Source organism: Monodon monoceros, unplaced genomic scaffold (assembly GCF_005190385.1).
Source record: "Monodon monoceros isolate NGI ecotype Baffin Bay Population unplaced genomic scaffold, NGI_Narwhal_1 Super_Scaffold_4, whole genome shotgun sequence".
Lineage (NCBI taxonomy): Eukaryota > Metazoa > Chordata > Mammalia > Artiodactyla > Monodontidae > Monodon > Monodon monoceros.
In genome coordinates this window covers 56,983,312-57,001,431 of record NW_021703781.1, presented here as the reverse complement: position 1 = coordinate 57,001,431, position 18,120 = coordinate 56,983,312, and positions in this window count along the sequence as shown.

The window sequence follows — 18,120 nt, the reverse complement described above, 5'->3', positions numbered from 1 at the left end:
AACCCGTGAGCCACAACTACTGAGCCTGCACTGTAGAGCCTGCAAGCCACAACTACTGAAGCCTGCACGCCTAGAGCCCATGCTCTGCAACAAGAGAAGCCTCCGCAGTGAGAAGCCCGTGCACCTCGCCGGAACTAGAGAAAGCCAGCACGCAGAAGACCCAACACAGCCAAAAATAAATAAATAAATAAATAGATTAATAAAAAAAAAAAACCTGGAGAGAGAAATTCTAGTAAACTGTTTCCAAGATATGCTACATGGGTTTCTTGTAGATAGAACAGAATTAATGAAGTAAGACAGCTCGTATTTATGAGTAGCTGGTGTTTGTTTCGTTTTTTAAGTTCAGACCTGAAAAATTATTTGCTTTAAGGAAATTGATAGCAAATTGTTATGCAGTGCTAAGGTCCTTGTATTTGACACAGTAAATCCTTTTTTTAAAATAATTTTTTTAAAGCATTAAAAAAATTAGTTATTTTATTTATTTTTGGTTGTGTTCGGTCTTTGTTGCTGCGCGCCGACTGGGCTTTCTCTAGTTGCGGCGAGCGGGGGCTACTCTTTGTTGCGGTTCGTGGGCTTCTCATTGCAGTAGCTTCTCTTTTTGAGGAGCACTGGCTCTAGGTGCGTGGGCTTCAGTAGTTGCGGTGCATGGGCTCAGTAGTTGTGGCTTGCGGGCTCTAGAGCGCAGGCTCAGTAGTTGCGGCTCACGGGCTTAGTTGCTCTGCGGCATGAGGGATCTTCCCGGACCAGGGCTTGAACCCATGTCCCCTGCATTGGCAGGCGGATTCTTAACCACTGCACCACCAGGGAAGCCACACAGTAAATCTTATATGACTTCTTACCATTTGAAATTTGTGTTCTATGATTGGTTACCAAGGTTTGCAGTGGCTGTTTTTTCTTTTCCTTTCTGTGGAAAACAACTTTAGCAGCAACTCCCACCCCCACCCCACCCCCCACCAAATAGCAAAATTGCCAGCAGAGCAGCAAAATAGCCCCCGTTTTAGGTGGAATACATACTCCAAAGGATTAAATTGCCTTGGAGAGTGTTGAGCTATTTGTTCCTATCTTTTGTGTGTTTCTTTTGGTTGGGAGGCGTTATCAGGAGTGTGAGATGAAAAAGCCTGCTGTGTCAGGATCTCCTTGGAAAGAGAAGACTGAAATCTGGTGCCTCAAGTTTAATGGCTAAAAATACATGTGTGTGTATGTATATATAAATATATATACATATATATTTATATACATATAGAATATACATCTCAGTAAATTTGTTGGGTACAGTAGGCCCGTCGTATCCGGATGCAAAGCAGGGGAAAAAAACAGAGGGGCGACTGTAGTTCTCCATTTTATGTAAGGAGCTTGAGCATCTGGGGATTTTGGTATCTGTGATTGGGGGGTTGTCCTGGCACCAACCCCCACGGGTACAGAGTGACTGCTGTATTAGTATTTCTGTTTCCAATGTCCAGTGGCGTATATGTTTTTTAATGCTCCTTGGTTCAGTTTAATGTGGTTTCTTTAATGTTTTAATTTAAATTTATTCAAAAATATGAAATATTTCAAAATACAGGAAATAATGTAATGATCATCTTAATTATAGACCATCATATTTATTTTGTGGTTTTTTTACCCATTTTCTAATTGTGTAGCCTCTCTTTTCAATTTACTATATTTTTCAAAGGGATAAAATTACAGATACAGTTGAGGCCTGTATGAATCCTTGCTGATCCTATTACCCTCTCTTTCCCTGTCGTGAATTGAGTAATTATCATTCCCATTATGTTTATATACTTTTACTAATATGTATATATCCCTGAAAGTGCATATACTTTTGTTTAATGTATTATGCACATGATTCTGCAACTTGGTTTTTTATTCAACATTGTTTTATTTTTTTTGAAGATATGATTTTATGATAAAGCACTGGTGAAAGAAGCTCATATGAAGATTTTTTTGGGGGGAGGTGGGCAGTGTTTAACTTCTTGCCCATCCTGTGTTTCCAGGTCTGTCCCAATGTTGGGGCTATTCTTTCTTTTTTAAATTTATTTTATTGATGTAACATTGATTTATAACATTATATAAGTTTCACAAGTACAGTGTTTTATTTCTACTTCTGTATACCCTTTGCTCACCACCAAAAATGTAGTGTTTGTCCATCACCATACAGTTGCTCCCCTTTACCTATTTTGCCCTCCCCCTCCCACTTCCCCTGTAGCTCACTACTACTCTGTTCTATGTTTTTGTTTGGTTTGGTTTGTTTATTTATTGTTTGTTTATTTTTTATATTCCACATGAGTGAAATCATGTGGTATTTGTCTTTCTCCATCTGACTTATTTCACTTAGCATGATATCCTTAACGTCCATCAGTGTAGTTGCAAATGGCAAGATTTCATCTTTTTATGGCCGAGTAGTATTCCATTGTGTGTGTATGTATATATACCCCACATCTTTTCATCCACTGATGGGCACTAGGTTGTTTCCAATCTTGGCTATTGTAAATAATGCCGGGATGAACATAGGGGTGCATGTATCTTTTTTCAGATTAGTGTTTTCATATTCTTTGGATAAATACCCAGAAGTGGGATAGCTGGATCATATTAATTTTTTGAGGAATGTCCATACTATCTTCCATAGTGGCTGCACCAGTTTACGTTCCCACCAACAGTGTATGAGGGTTCCCTTCTCTCCACATCCTCACCAACACTTGTTATTTCTTGTTTTTTTGATAGTAGCCTTCCTGTCAGGTGAGAGGTTATATCTCTTTGTGGTTTTAATTTGCATTTCCCTAATAATTAGTGATGTTATTTAACATTGTTTTTGCTACATATCCATGTTGGTAGATATATCTTTAGTTCATTCATTTTAATTTCTCTATAATATTGCATTATATGAATAAGCCAGTTTGTTTATGAATATTTAGGGGTTTCTGCCTTTTTTGCTATTAGTAACAGTGCTGTAATAAACATTCTTGGATGTTTCATCTTGTTTACATGTGTGAGAGAGAATTCTAAGCCTAGGGAATTCTTAGGTGGTAGGGTATGAGAATCTTTACCTTTATTAAATAAAGCTGAATTATTTTCCAAAATACTAAACACAAAACACCCATCAGCACGTTGTGAGAGTTCCTTTTTTACCATATCCTTACAAACATTGATATTGCCAGACTCTTAAATTTTAAAATCAAATTAAATTTCATTTTAATTTGTTTTTCCATTTATTGTAAGGATTTATTCCATTTGCATCCATTTATTGTAAGGTTTTGTTTTCTATAAATTGCTTCATTCTTTTTCTGTTGGCTCATTTTCTTTTCCATCATTAGTTTGCAGCTCTCTTTATCTCTATACTAATCCTCTCTCAGTTATGATGTTGCAAAAATCTTCTCAGTGGTTGCTCTTTACTTTTTGTTGTGCATAAGTTTTACATTTTTATTCCAACTTTTTATTTGAAAAATTTCAGTCCTACAGAAAAGTGCAGTGATAGTTCAATGAATACACTTACATCTTTCACCTGGATTCACCAACTGTTAACATTTTGCCATATTTACTTTTTATTTCATATATACATTTTTTTCCTAAACCATTTAAAAGTAATTTGCAGACATCATGGCACTTCATCTCTTAAAAGATATACTTAAACAAGGATGTCCTACAAAACTACAGTATAATTATCACATTTAATATGAATGCAATATTATTATCTAATATACAGTATATATTAAAAATTTCTCAATTGTCCCAGTAATGACCTTTATACTTAATCTCCAACCCCACCCCTGGTCCAGGATCATGAGTTGCATTTAGTTGCCATGTCCCTTTAGTTACTTTTAATCGACAACAGGTCCCCAGACTTTTGTTTGTTTTCATAATATTGATATATTTGAAGAGTCCAGGTCAGTTGTTTTGTACAATGTCCTTCAATTTGGATTTGTCTGATCATTTCCTTAGATGTTTAAATTCAGACTAAATGTTTTTGGCAGGAAGAAGCTTTAAATTTTAACATAGTCAGATTTGTCTATCTTTTCCTTTATGGTTTGTGTTGTCTTTTATCCAAGAAAACCTTCCCTCCCTTGATGTCATAGGGCTCTTCGTCTCTGTTTTCTTCTAAAAGTTGTATGGTTTTGCTTTTTTTTATATTTAGGCTTATAAATGCTGTTTATTTTTTCTGCTTAGTCTACCTTTAATGTGTTCAATTAGCATTTGTGTTACACATTCTTTTTCCACCATTGTGTTTGTCATAAAATTACTCTAAATTCAGAAAGACTGGATGGCTTTTGTTATGCACTAAATTGTGAAAATTTTGAGTTATCTGATCATGCTAAAGGTGTAGAGGTCGAAACAGCTGAAATATTCTGTGTGAAAATTGTAAAAATAAAGATATATTTGTAAGAATTTAAGCATGGTATGCTGTAAATAAGACCAAGATGAAACATCAGGATCTTTCACAAATCTGAAATCAGTAAATGCCATATTTTTAACCTTGGATTATTGACTTTTGCACTAGGTTTGATGAGATAATCCTATGTGGAACTAAGCTTTCGGGAACGAAAGGAACCTACAGATAGTAGATTAAGATTAGATTTAGGATACTTACATTGACATGAAAAAATGTGTGAAATTGTATAGCCTTTGCCACATAATTGACACTCTGAAGTTTTGACTCTGAAAGTAGAAACCTATTATAACATTCCTCCAAACATAATGTACTACATTGTGCAGAGGCCCCTACATTGTGTAGGGGCCGCAAGTAGTAAACACTGTGGGCTCTAGTATAATAAATAAAAATTTATTACGCACTGTGTCAGCCACTGTTCTTAGCACCTTGCGCTTATTAATGCATTAAATCCTTGTTCCAACTCTGACCATTTTGGAGTTGAAGAAACTGAAGTGATTGTATAATTTGCTCAAACATAGAGCTAAATTAGTGTTGGAGCCAGGTTTTGAACCCAGACAGAATGGCTCCAGAATCTGCACTCTTCACTACCAGTATAATTCTGTGACCCTGGTCAAATTATTTAACTTCGCTATGCCGTTTTCTTGTTTGTACAATTAAGATAATAGTACCTAATTCATATGGTTGTTGTGAGAAGTTAATTAGATAAGATATGTATAGAGTTTAGAATAATACATGAAAACAAGTGAGCACTCAATAAATGTTAGCCATTATTACGTTAGCATTACTAAGGCATTGAACTTATGCGTATCTCTGAATTTTTACCAAATAAGTGAAGTATGCCATAAATATTGTATATATACAAAAAAGTAGAAATACCATGGTGATTATTTCTGCCTTTCTGGTTTTTATTTCTTTATTATTTTGAAAGAGGAAAGATAACAGCTAAAACAAAATTGAATGATGAACCAGGAGCTCATTGGTAAGAGAATGAGTTCTTTTTGAAATAAAGCAGAATTTTTTATCTGCCTTTTCAAAGAATATTCAAGAATGATTACTAAAGGTGCAAAGTGTTATATATTAGCCGAATGTAAAAACTTTTCAGCTTTGTTACCTTTATGCTTTTGAAATTATAGTTTAATTATAATTAATTAATTATAGCTTAGTTAATTATAGCAATGTTTTGAAGAAATAAAAGTCATATTGTGGTCCCACTTTATCTGCAGTTTCACTTTCCACAGTTTCAGTTACCTGCAGTCAACCATAGTCTGAAAATATTAAATGGAAAATTCCAGAAATAAACCAGTCATAAGTTTTAGACTGTGTGCCCTTCTGAGTAGTGTGATGAAATCGTGCACCATCCTGCCTGGGATCCACAATCACTGACATCCTCATGGCTCAGTAATCCAGGATCACCCAAAGCTGCTGATCCTCCTTGTGACATATCGTCAGAAGGTCAATAGTAGCCTAACACTGTATCACAGTGCCTGTGCCATTCACCTTACTGCATCTCATTACGTAGGCATTTTATCATCTCACATCATCACAAGAAGGATGAGTACAGTAGCATAAGATATTTCGAGAGAGAGAGAGAGACCACATTCATATAACTTTTGTTACAGCATATTGTTGGAATTGTTTTATTATTACTTATTGTTGTTAATGTGCCTCTTATGTGCGTAATTTGTAAATTAAACTTTATCATGTGTATGTATGTATGTATAGGGAAAAATACAGTTTATATAGCATTCTGTACTACCCACAGTTTCAGGCATCCACTGGAGATCTGTACTACATATTCTCAAGCCCAGTCATTTAAAATGTTTTCTTTACATACTCTTTTGTTCCTTTTTGTCAACAACCATGTTATTGTTGAAGGTCTGGTATTACTGAAAACATTCAGTTGGAAGCAACCTTCATATGCAGATGTAGAACAAATATTGCATTCTGTGTGATATGGCAGAGGTAATGGAATTCTAGGAGTAGCAGCAGTAAAGTGTTCAGGATAACATAAAATTCGGGTCTTTTTTGTATATTTTTGGAACTTTAGGAACGTATGCAATAAATTTACATTTTCTAGTTACAGTTTCAAACTAGAGATTGGAGCATGTTGTTGCTTGAAGAGGAAAAACAAATTGTCCAGGCAAACAGGTATTACATTTCGTATTTGACAAGATCTCTTCTCAGCTTTGTTATTTTCTATCAGAGAACAAGGAACCTTTTGTTCCAAGGCCTGGTGTCGAAATGTTAGCAAAATACTACATTAATCAAGCTAGGAATCTTATTCGTTTTCTGAACCAAGAGTACGATTTCATGAAGATTCATTTAGAGCATTAAAAAAAACTTGTGTAATATTCTTGCATTTTCAGGCTTATACAGAACTTACCTTCTGGAAAGCAAAGCGCTCCAAGTGTAGAGGTTTGGGAGTTTATTTCTGCCTGTATATATCAAGTCTGTAGTTCAAGGAACTGGGGATACAGCAGCGAACAAAACAAGTCTCACCCTCATGAAACTTACATTTTAGAGAAAAGGACTTGATAGTACCAAACTGTCAAATACATTATGTCTGGAAGTGTAAATGTGCAAAAAAGAAAAACAAAATGGGGTGAGAGGATAGCAAGTGATATGTGTGGATAGGTAAGTGCGATTTTATTAGTTGGAATTTGTTAGCCATCTGTATCACTTGGTGTGTAAACTATGAATGTTGGTCTTTTACACAAATGTATAGTTTAACTTAGGGCAAATGATATAAAGAACTCTGAATGAAAATAATGAAATGAAAAATGAACAAAAAACTGTTCCTCATAAACTAAAAGATAGGAGTTAATGAAACATTTAACACAATTTATATGTAACACACTTTTAGGAGTCTTACTTTTTGGGAAAAATTAATATTCCTCCATCTTAAAATATTTTATGTGATTATTTTCCTTCATGTATTTTATGATTAGAAGGAACAAAGGTTACAAGAATACTTTCAAAGCTAAATTTTATTTCAAAGTGCTGTTCTTTGAGTTAGGGGTGACCCTATTAACTACAGATACTGTGATTTAGGTTTTCAGCAGTATTGTTAGACAAATTAATCTAAATTTAGATCTGACTTCACTTGTTTTCCAGGGAATGTATCTGTAAGTAAATTGGTTTGTGGTCTTGTTACAGGGGGACCCTTGATGGCAACATAATGATATAACCATCTACTTTACCTCTATATTTTCTTGGTTTTACTTGCTCATCTGTCAAGGATTAGGATTATCAGGGGCTATGCGTAAAATGTTAGTATGATACCAGGCATACAGATAGACGATACAGCTTTAACTTTTCTTTTCCCATAAAGTAAACTAGTTTAATATGACTAGTGTCATATGCAAGTAAAGTTGTATTTATGAAAATAAAATAAATTTCAGGCTGGTGAGAAAATTCAAAAAAGCCATTCAAAATTATCCTTTCCACTCAAGTCTCAGAACAGTGTTCATTGTTCTTAGAATGACAGTGGTTGATTATAAAACTTATAAATTCCTAGTTTTATATTTCAAACACAAGATAAATTCCAGTGAAGTTTAGTAAAACACTGAGTGTTCATATTTACTTAACTGTTATCATTACCCTATTATCTATAGTGACACACTAATCCCATTGAAAGATGAATATTTGGTTCAAACTGCCATGTGTGTAAAACACTTTGCCTGATGGACCTGTGCTACATACTGTGTTTAAGTGCTACTTACTTCTTTCTAAGTGAGCTACTGACATGACCTGAAAGAGACATTAAAACGGCCTTGCTAACCAGGCTGCAGATTGCTCACCAGGCTTACTCTGCAGTTTCAGTTACTCTTTGCTTCCTGTTTTCAGAAGTTACCTGAAGCTTTTGGGGCAGCTGGTTTCCCTTTCTTTGGGGGAGGATGATGTTAGTGGTGAAGGGAACTATGTATGTTTTGCCTATGAAATATTTTTAAAGTGTGAAACTAAAATATTTTAAATGCCTGAGAGTTCATTTCAGTTGTTACTCTCCAGATACAACTACTTTGCAGGCTGGATATTTTATATTGAAACAAAGGACTGTTTCAATATAAACTGTACCACTATTGCTTGGAAGGAATTAAAATTTGAGCTTTTTATTCAGCATTAGTCACTGCTGTACCTTACTGAAAAAACTACTCTTAAGCTTGACACTGTAAACAGGTGACAAATAAAATGTTTACCTACTTATTGGAACATTTTTTTTTTTTGCCAGATGATAACGTCTATAATTTTACTGTCACTGTAAAAAATAAACATTAGATAGACTGACTCTGTGAATAGAGTCCAAAAGTCTGTCATAGTAATGCTAACATGTGTTAGATAAGATCATAGGAAAATCAAATAAGGAACTTTTTGAAGATGATGATTTAAGAAAATCTCATCCCTGTACCTTCACATAACTTATATAGACTTCATGGCAAATTTTATTTCATATTAGTGATAATATGGTTATTTAATCATTTATGTTTACATTTTTAGCAGAATAAAATCTTGTGTTATCTTTGCTGAGACTCTGTAACTTGAATTTTTAAAATAAAATGTATTCTGTTTAGTCCATGAATGGTCCAAGAAAGTGCTTTGAATTTTTCCTACAAATAATTTGAAGAAAGTAATACAAAAAGAAGTTAAAATATATGGGGGAAATCTTTTTTTTAGTGTAATTACTATCTCTAATTTGTAAGGAAAGAGGGAAAGAAAAGCCTGACTTTTAAAAAACAGTTTTATTGAGGTATAAATACATACAACAAACTATATATTTAGAAGGTACAATAAGTTTGACATATGTACATAACCATGAAACAGTCACCATAATTGAGGTAATGAACATATCACACCCCAAAGTTTCCTTGGGCCCCTCCCCACCTCACGCCTCCACTCTAGGCAGCCGCTGATCTGCTTTCTGTCACGGTAGCTTAGTTGGCATTTTCTAGAATTTTACGTAAACAAAATCATGTAGTGTGCACTCATTTTTTTGTCTTCTTTCACTCAGCATAATTTTGAGATTTATTCTTGTTGTATATCAATAGTTCGTTCCTTTTTATTGCATAATCATATTCCATTGTATGGATATGACACAACATGTATCCATTCACCTGTTCATAGACATTTGGGTTGTTTTCAGTTTCTGACTATGACACACAAAGCTGCTCTGAATATTCATGTGCAAGTCTTTATATGGATATATGCTTTCATTTCTCTTGGACAATTACTTGGGAGTAGAAAGATTGGGACATAGAGTAGATGTTACGTTTAACTTTTAAAGAAATGGTGGGAGTTCCCTGGTGGCCTAATGGTTAGGATTCCGGGCTTTAACTTCATGGGTCTGGTTGAATCCCTGGTCAGGAAACTGAGATCCTGCAAGACCAGCAGCGCATCAAAAAAAAAAAAACCGAAATGGCAAATTGTTTTCCAAAGTGCTTGTACCATTTTTATATTCTCACCAGCAGTGTACTGGAGTTCTAGTTGCTCTTTATGCTCATCAAATTTGGCATGGTCAGTCTTTTTTTTTTTTTTTTTTTTGGCTGCACCTCACGGCACACGGGATCTTAGTTCTTCGGCCAGGATTGAACCCGTGCCCCCTGCAGTGGACGTGCAGAGTCCTAGCCACTGGACCGCCAGGGAAGTCCCTGGTCAGACTTTTTAATTTTAAATATTCTAATAGGCATGTAGTAGAATCTCATTATGGTTGTAATTTGCATTTCCCTGCTGATAAATGATGTTGAGTATCATTTCATGTGTTTATTTGCCATCTATATATCTTTTTTGATGAAGTGTCTACTCAAACACTTTGCCCATATTTTAACAATTGGATTCTTTGTCTTGTGTTTTGAGAGTTCGTATATGTTCTGGATACATGTTGTTTTATCAGACGTGTGATTTGCAAATATTTTCCCTCAGACTGTAGCTTATCTCCTCCGCTTTTCCTCCCAAAGAGTGATAGAAAACATTTTAATGGAAACATAATGTGAAAATACAATTTTGTTTTGTTTATATTCCTCTGTTAGCCATGAAAAGGGACAAGTTGAGTATACAAACAAGATTGAAGAGACAATATTTAAACTTCCTAAGGGAGTAAAATATTTTAAATGTTTTTACATCACTCATATACATATAAACCATAATGTGCAAAACAGATTAACATGACTTGTAATGCCAACCTAGTAGTAAGTTGACTTATTGTTTTATTTTATCTATCATCCCCTCACTTTACTGAGGTCTCTGAACTAATATTGTTTCCTTATAGATACCTTCTAAGGTTTTCCTACAATATTATCATTGTCATTCTTTATCTCTTCACCTTATTTGTTTTACCTATACCATATACCATTTATCACTACCTGACACAGTGTGTTTGGTTACTGTCTTACTCCTCCACTAAGATGTAGGCTCCATGAGGCTGAGAATTTGTCTCTTCTGTTGTCACTTGTTTTTTCCTCCTCTTATTGGTGTCTTCTGAAGAGCAGAAGTTTTAAATTTTGATGGAATCTAATTTATCAACTTTTTTCTTTCATCCATTGTGCTTTAGGTTTTGGAACTAGGAAATTTTGACTAACCCAAAGCTCACAAAGACTTTCTCTTATCTTTTCTCCTAGAAGTTTTATAGTCTTAGATTTTACATTTAGGCCTACAGTGCATTTTGAATTAATTTTTGTATATGCTGAGAGGTGCCTGATGGTACTGGCTAGGATAGAACCTCCAGTACAATTTTGAGTAGAAGTGGTGAGACTGTACATCTCTTTTTTCCTGATTTTAGGGGGAAAACATTCAGTCTTTCACCTTTTTAGTATGATGTTAACTGTAGGTTCTTGGTAGATGCACTTTATCATACTAAGGAAGTTACCTTTATAACTAGTTTGCTGAGAGTTTTTATCAGGAAAGCATGTTGAATTTTGTCTTATACTTTTTCTATATCTATTGAGATGATCATACAGTTTTTCTTGTTCCTTTTTTTTTTTTTTTAAGTCAGCTAATACGTTGACTGATTTTAGCATGTTAAATCATCTCTGCATTCCTGGGATTGACTCCACTTGGTTGTATTATTCTTTTAAAATATTGTTGGATTTGATTTTTATTTCTATGTGATCAGTAATAATTTCCTTGCTTTCATCTGATTCTAGTTACTTGCATCTTATCTCAGTCTCCTAGTCATTCTAGTTAAGGTTTGTCAATTTTGTTGGTCATTTCAAAGAATGAACGTTTGGTTTCATTGATTCTGTGTTTATTTATTCTCTATTTTATTTATTTCTTCCCTAATTGTTATTAATACCTTCCTTCTGCTGGGCTTGGGCTTAGTTTGTTCATCTTTTTCTTGCCATTCTAGTTCCTCCAGGTATAAAGTTAGGTTATTGGTTTGAGATGTTTCTTCTTTTTTAATGAAGGCATTTACAGCTGTAAATTTTCCTCTGAGTACATATGGCCTTCCCTGTATCTCATAAGTTTTTGGTGTTTTGTGTTTTTGTTTTCTTTTGTCTCTTAACTATTTTCTGGTTTTCCTTGTGATTTCTTCTTTGACCCTGTTGGTTGTTAAAGAGTGTGTTGATTAACTTCCACATATTTGTGAATTTTGTAGTTTTCCTTATCTTATTGACTTCTAGCTTTATTCCATTATGATACAAGAAGATACTTTGTATGATTTCAATTTTTTAAACATTTATTTAATAAATTTATTTATTTATTTTTGGCTGCATTGGGTCTTCGTTGCTGCGCGTGGGCTTTCTCTAGTTGCGGAGAGCAGGGGCTACTCTTCGTTGCAGCGCGCAGGCTTCTCATTACGGTGGCTTCTCTTGTTGCGCAGCATGGGCTCTAGGTGCGCAGGCTTCAGTAGTTGTGGCACGCGGGCTCAGTAGTTGTGGCTTGTGGGCTCTAGAGTGCAGGCTCAGTAGTTGTGGCACATGGGCTTAGTTGCTCCACAGCATGTGGGATCTTCCCAGACCAGGGCTCGAACCCATGTCCCCTGCATTGGCAGGTGGATTCTTAACCACTGCGCCACCAGGGAAGTCCCTAAACATTTATTAAGACTTATTTTATGGTTGAACATATGGTCTATCCTGGGCAATGTTCCATGTGCACTTGAGAAGAATGTATATTCTGTTGTTGGGTGGAGTGGTCTATATGTGTCTCCTAGGTTTAGTTAGTTTATACTTGTTCAAGACCTCTATATCATTATCAATATTAGTTTTAATAGATTATTTATTTATTATTTTGGGCTGTGCTGGGTCTTTGTTGCTGTGTGCAGGCTTCTCACTGCAGTGGCCTCTCCTGGTGCAGAGCACGGGCTCCAGGCACACAGGCTTCAGTAGTTGTGGATCGTGGGCTCCAGAGCACAGGCTCAGTAGCTGTGGCCCACGGGCTCAGCTGCTCCGCGGCATGTGGGATCTTCCTGGACCAGGGCTCAAACCCGCGTCCCCTGCGTTGGCAGGCAGATTCTCAACCACTGCACCACCAGGGAAGTCCCGGATCATGTCTTTTTAATCCTTTCTGTGAAACTTTGCCTTCAAAGTAATTACTAATGAGGAAGGACTTATTTTTGCCATTTTGCTATTTGTTTTCTGAATGACTTAAACCCTTTTTGTTCCTCATTTCCTCCATTATTGCCGCCTTTTGTGTTTAGTTGATGTTTTTAGTGAACTGTTTTGATTCCATTCTCACAAATTTTATTTTATTTTATTTTAATTTTTTTCTGGGGTGGTACGCGGGCCTCTCATTGTTGTGGCCTCTCCCGTTGCGGAGCACAGGCTCCGGACGCACAGGCTCAGCGGCCATGGCTCACGGGCCTAGCCGCTCTGCGGCATGTGGGATCTTCCCGGACTGGGGCACGAACCGCGTTCCCTGCATCGGCAGGTTGACTCTCAACCATTGCGCCACCAGGGAAGCCCACAAATTTTATTTGTAATTAAAGAAATTTTTTTTTGGCTGTGTTGGGTCTTCGTTGCTGTGCAGGGGCTTTCTCTAGTTGTGGCGAGAGGGAGCTACTCTTCATTGTGGTGTGCAGGCTTCTCATTGCTGTGGCTTCTCTTGTGGAAAACAGACTCCAGGAGCATGGGCTTCAGTAGTTCTGGTGTGTGGGCTCAGTAGTTGTGGCTCGTGGGTTCTAGAGCACAGGCTCAGTAGTTGTGGTGCACGGGCTTAGTTGCTCCTCGGCATGTGGGATCTTCCCGGACCAGGGTTCGAGCCCGTGTCCCCTCCATTGTCAGGTGGATTCTTAAACACTGTGCACCAGGGAAAGTCCTCACAAATTTTAATAATGTTGTATTTTCATTTTGAGTCAGTTCAAAATAATTTCTAATTTCTCCTTTGATTTCTTCTTTGACCCTTGGGTTCTATAGAAGTGTGTTCACTTATTTGCAGATATTTGGGGATTTTCCAGGTATCTTTCTGTATTTATTGCTAATTTAATTTCATTGTGGCCAGTGAACATACTTTGTAAGACTTGATTCTTTTTCAATTTCAATTTATTGAGACTTGTTTTATGGCCCAGAACATGATCTATTTTGGTAAATGTTCCATGTGCACTTGAAAAGAATGTGTATTCTGTGGTTGCTGGGTGGACTGTTTTATGAATGTCAGTTAGTTCAAGTTGGATGATAATGTTGGTCAAGTCATTTCTATCCTTAACAGACATCCTGTCCACTTGTTCTATCAGTTATTGAAATATTACTGAAATCTCCAGCTATAATTGTGGTTTTGTCACTTCCTCCTTGCAGTTCTACAAGTTTTTGCTTCATGTATTTTGAAGCTCTGTTATTAGATGTACATAAGCATTTATGATTATTATGTCTTCTTGATAAATTGACCTGTTTATCATTAAGAAATGGGCTTCCTTAAACCTGGTAATATTCTTTGATCTGAAGTATACTTTGTCTAATGTTAATGTAACCATGCCAACTTAATAAAAATTTTTTTTATTAGTATAGTTGATTTATAGTGTTGTGTCGATTTCTGATGTATAGCAAAGTGATTGTTTTATATATATATAGTTTTTTTCTTTTTCATCTTTTCCATTATGGTTTATTATGGGATATTGAATATAGTTCCCTGTGCTATACAGTAGGACCTTGTTGTTTACCTATTTTATATATAGTAGTTTATATCTGCTAATCCCAAACTTCTAAGTTATTCTGCCCCCATCCCCTTTCCGGTAACCTCTAGTTCGTTTTCTATGTCTGTGAGCCTGTTTCTGTTTGTATCATATTTGTATCATATTTTAGATTCCACATATTAGTGATATCATATGGTGTTTCTCTTTCTGACTTACTTTCTGACTTACTTCATTTAGTATGATAATCTCCAGGTCCATCCATGTTGCTGCACATGGCATTATTTCATTTTTTTATGGCTAGTATCCTATTGTATATATATATATGCAACATTTTCTTTATCTAGTCATCTGTCAATGGACATTTACCTTGCTTCCTTGTCTTAGCTGTTGTAAATAGTGATGCTATGAACATTGAGGTGCATGTATCTTTTTGAATTACAGCTTTCTCTGGATATACGCCCAGGAGTGGGATTGCTGGATCATATGGCAACTCTATTTTTAGTTTTCTGGGTTTTTTTTTAAACCTCAGGATGGAGGACAGACTTTATTTATTTATTTATTAACTTATGTGAACCATTTTATTTATTTTTTGGCCACACCGTGTGACATGCATGATCCTAGCTCTCCGACCAGGAATTGAACCTGCGCCCTTGTCATTGAAAGCGTGGAGTCCCAACCACTGGACCACCAGGGAATTCCCTATTTTTCGTGTTGTTGGGTTTTTTTAATATAAATTTATTTATTTATTTTTGGCTGCATTGGGTCTTTGTTGCTGCACCCAGGCTTTCTGTTGTTGCAGCAAGTGGGGGCTACTCTTCGTTGCAGTGCACAGGCTTCTCACTGCGGTGGCTTGTTTTTGTTGCAGAGCACGGGCTCTAGGTGTGTGGGCTTCAGTAGTTGTGGCACTTGGGCTCAGTAGTGTGGCTCACGGACTCTAGAGCGCAGGCTCAGTACTTGTGGCGCATGGGCATGTGGGATCTTCCCGGACTAGGGCTCGAACCCATGTCCCTGCATTGGCAGGCGGATTCTTAACCACTGTGCCACCAGGGAAGTCCTAGATTTAGTTTTTCTAAGGAACCTCCATACTGTTTTCCATACTGGTTGCACCAGTTTACATTCCCACCAACAGTGTATGAGGGTTCCCTTTTTTCCACACCCTCTCCAGTATTTGTTATTTGTCGACTTCTAAATGATGGCCATTCTGACCGGTGTGAGGTGATACCTCATTGTAGTTTTGATTTGCATTTTTCTAATAATTAGCGATGTTGAGCATCTTTTCATGTGCCTATCGACCATCTGTATGTTTTCTTTGAAGAAATGTCTGTTTAGGTCTTCCACCTATATTTTGATTGGGTTATTTTTGTTGTTGTTATTGAGTTGTATGAGCTGCTTATATACTTTGGAAATTAAGGCCTTGTTGGTTGCATCATTTGCACATATTTTCTCCCAGTCTGTAGGTTGTCTTTTCATTTTATGATTTCCTTTGCTTTTCAAAAGCTTATAAGTTTGATTGGGTCCCACTTGTTTATTTTTGCTTTTATTTTTATTGCCTTCGAGACTGACCTAAGAAAACAGTGGTACAATTTATGTCAGAGAATGTTTTGCCTATGTTCTTTTCTGGGAGCTTTGTGGTGTCATGTCTTATATTTAGGTCCTACAGCTTTTTTTTTTTTTTTGATTGGGGTAGATATTTAAACTTAATGTAATTTTAAAAATATGGTTGAGTAAAATTCTACCACCTTGCTATTTTTTTGTTTGCTTTGTTTCCCTTTTCTCTTTTTACCTCATATTTTGGGTTGATTATTTCTTGTTTCCATTTTATCTCTTTTGTTGCCTTATTAGCTATAACTTTGTTACTGTGGTGATTGCTTTAAGGTGTATAGTATGCATCTTTACCTTATCATAGTCTGCTTTCAAGTGGTATACTACTTCATGTGTACTATAGGAGTCTTAAAGTAGTATACTTCTGTTCTCTTCTTACACACCTTTGGGTTATTACTGTCACATATTTTAGTTCTATATATGTTATAAACCTAACAATATATTACTGTTACTTTTGCTTCAAACAGTTATCTTTTAGAAAGACTTAATAGTAGGGAAAAATCTTTTATAGTTACCCATTCCTTTGTGTAGATTGATTTCCATCTGGTATTGTTTTCCTCTTACCTGAAGGACTTCGTTTAAAATTTCTTTTAGAGTCTGCTGGTGATGAATTCTTTCAGCTTTTGTACATCTGAAGAAGTCTTTATTTCTGAAAGATGTTTTTGTCAGGGAAAGAATTCTAGGTTGACACTTATTTTCTTTCAGTTCTTTAAAGGTGTTTCTCCACTTTTCTCTGGCTTCACTGCTTCAGATGAGGAATTTGTTTTTTTCTTCTCTATATGATGTCTTCCTTCTTTAGCTGCTTCTTTAATATTTTCTCTTAATCACTCCTTTTAAGTAATTTGATTTTGATGTGCCTTGGTGTAGTTTTCTTGTTTTGTGTGCTTGGGGTTTACTGAGTTTTCTTGGACCTGTAGATTTATAATTTTCATTAAGTTTGGAAATGTTCCCCCACTATTTCTTTAAATAATTTTTCTGTCTTCTCACTTCCTCTTTTCTTTTGTGGACTCCAATTATGCATATATTAGAAATCAGAATACACTTGAAACTGTTGCACAGGTCACTGATCTGTTTTAATTTGGATAGTTTCTATTGCTATGTCTTCAAGTTACTAATGTTTTCTTTAAAGTCTAATCTGTCATTAATCTATTCAGTGTTATTTCTCATCTCAGATTGTAGTTGTCACTTCTAGATGTTTGAGTTGGGTCTTTTAAAAAGATTTTTCATGCCTGTACTTAACATTCTCAGTCTTCTAGTTTTTTGAACATATGAAATACATTCAATTATCAATTATATATTGAATGATATATTATTTGAATTGCATATTATATATTGAATTTTGTCCAGTTATAATAACTTAGTGTCTTTGAGTATTCTATCATCTGTGTCATTTGTGGGTTTGCTTCAGTGGATTTTTAAAAAAAGATTTATTCATTATTTATTTCATTTATTTTTGGCTGCATCAGGTCTTAGTTGAGGCACCAGGGATCTTCATTGAGACATGCGGGATCTTTCATTGAGGTGTGCGGTCTCTTCGTTTTGGTGCACAGGCTTCTCTAGTTGTGGCACACAGTCTCCAGGGCACGTGGGCTCTGTAGTTTGTGGCACGTGGGCTGTAGTTGAGGCGTGCCAGCTCAGTAGCTGTGGCACGTGGGCTTAGTTGCCCCATGACATGTGGGATTGTAATTCCCTGACCAGGGATCAAAACCGTGTCCCCTGCATTGTAAGGTGTATTCTTTACCACTGGACCACCAGGTAAGTTCCTGCTTCAGTTGATTTTTCTCCTTGTTATGTATCATTGTTTCCTTTTCCTTTGAATGCTGCTAATTTTTAAATTTTATTCCTAGGTAATTTATTCTTTTTGTTGCAGTGGTAAATGGGAGTGTTTCCTTAATTTCTCTTTCAGATTTTTCATCATTAGTGTATAGGAATGCAAGAAATTTCTGTGCATTAATTCTGCATCCTGCAACTTTACCAAATTCATTGATTAGCTCTAGTAGTTTTCTGGTGGCATCTTCAGGATCGTCTGTGTATATAGTATGTCATCTGCAAGCAGTGACAGTTTTACTTCTTTTCCAGT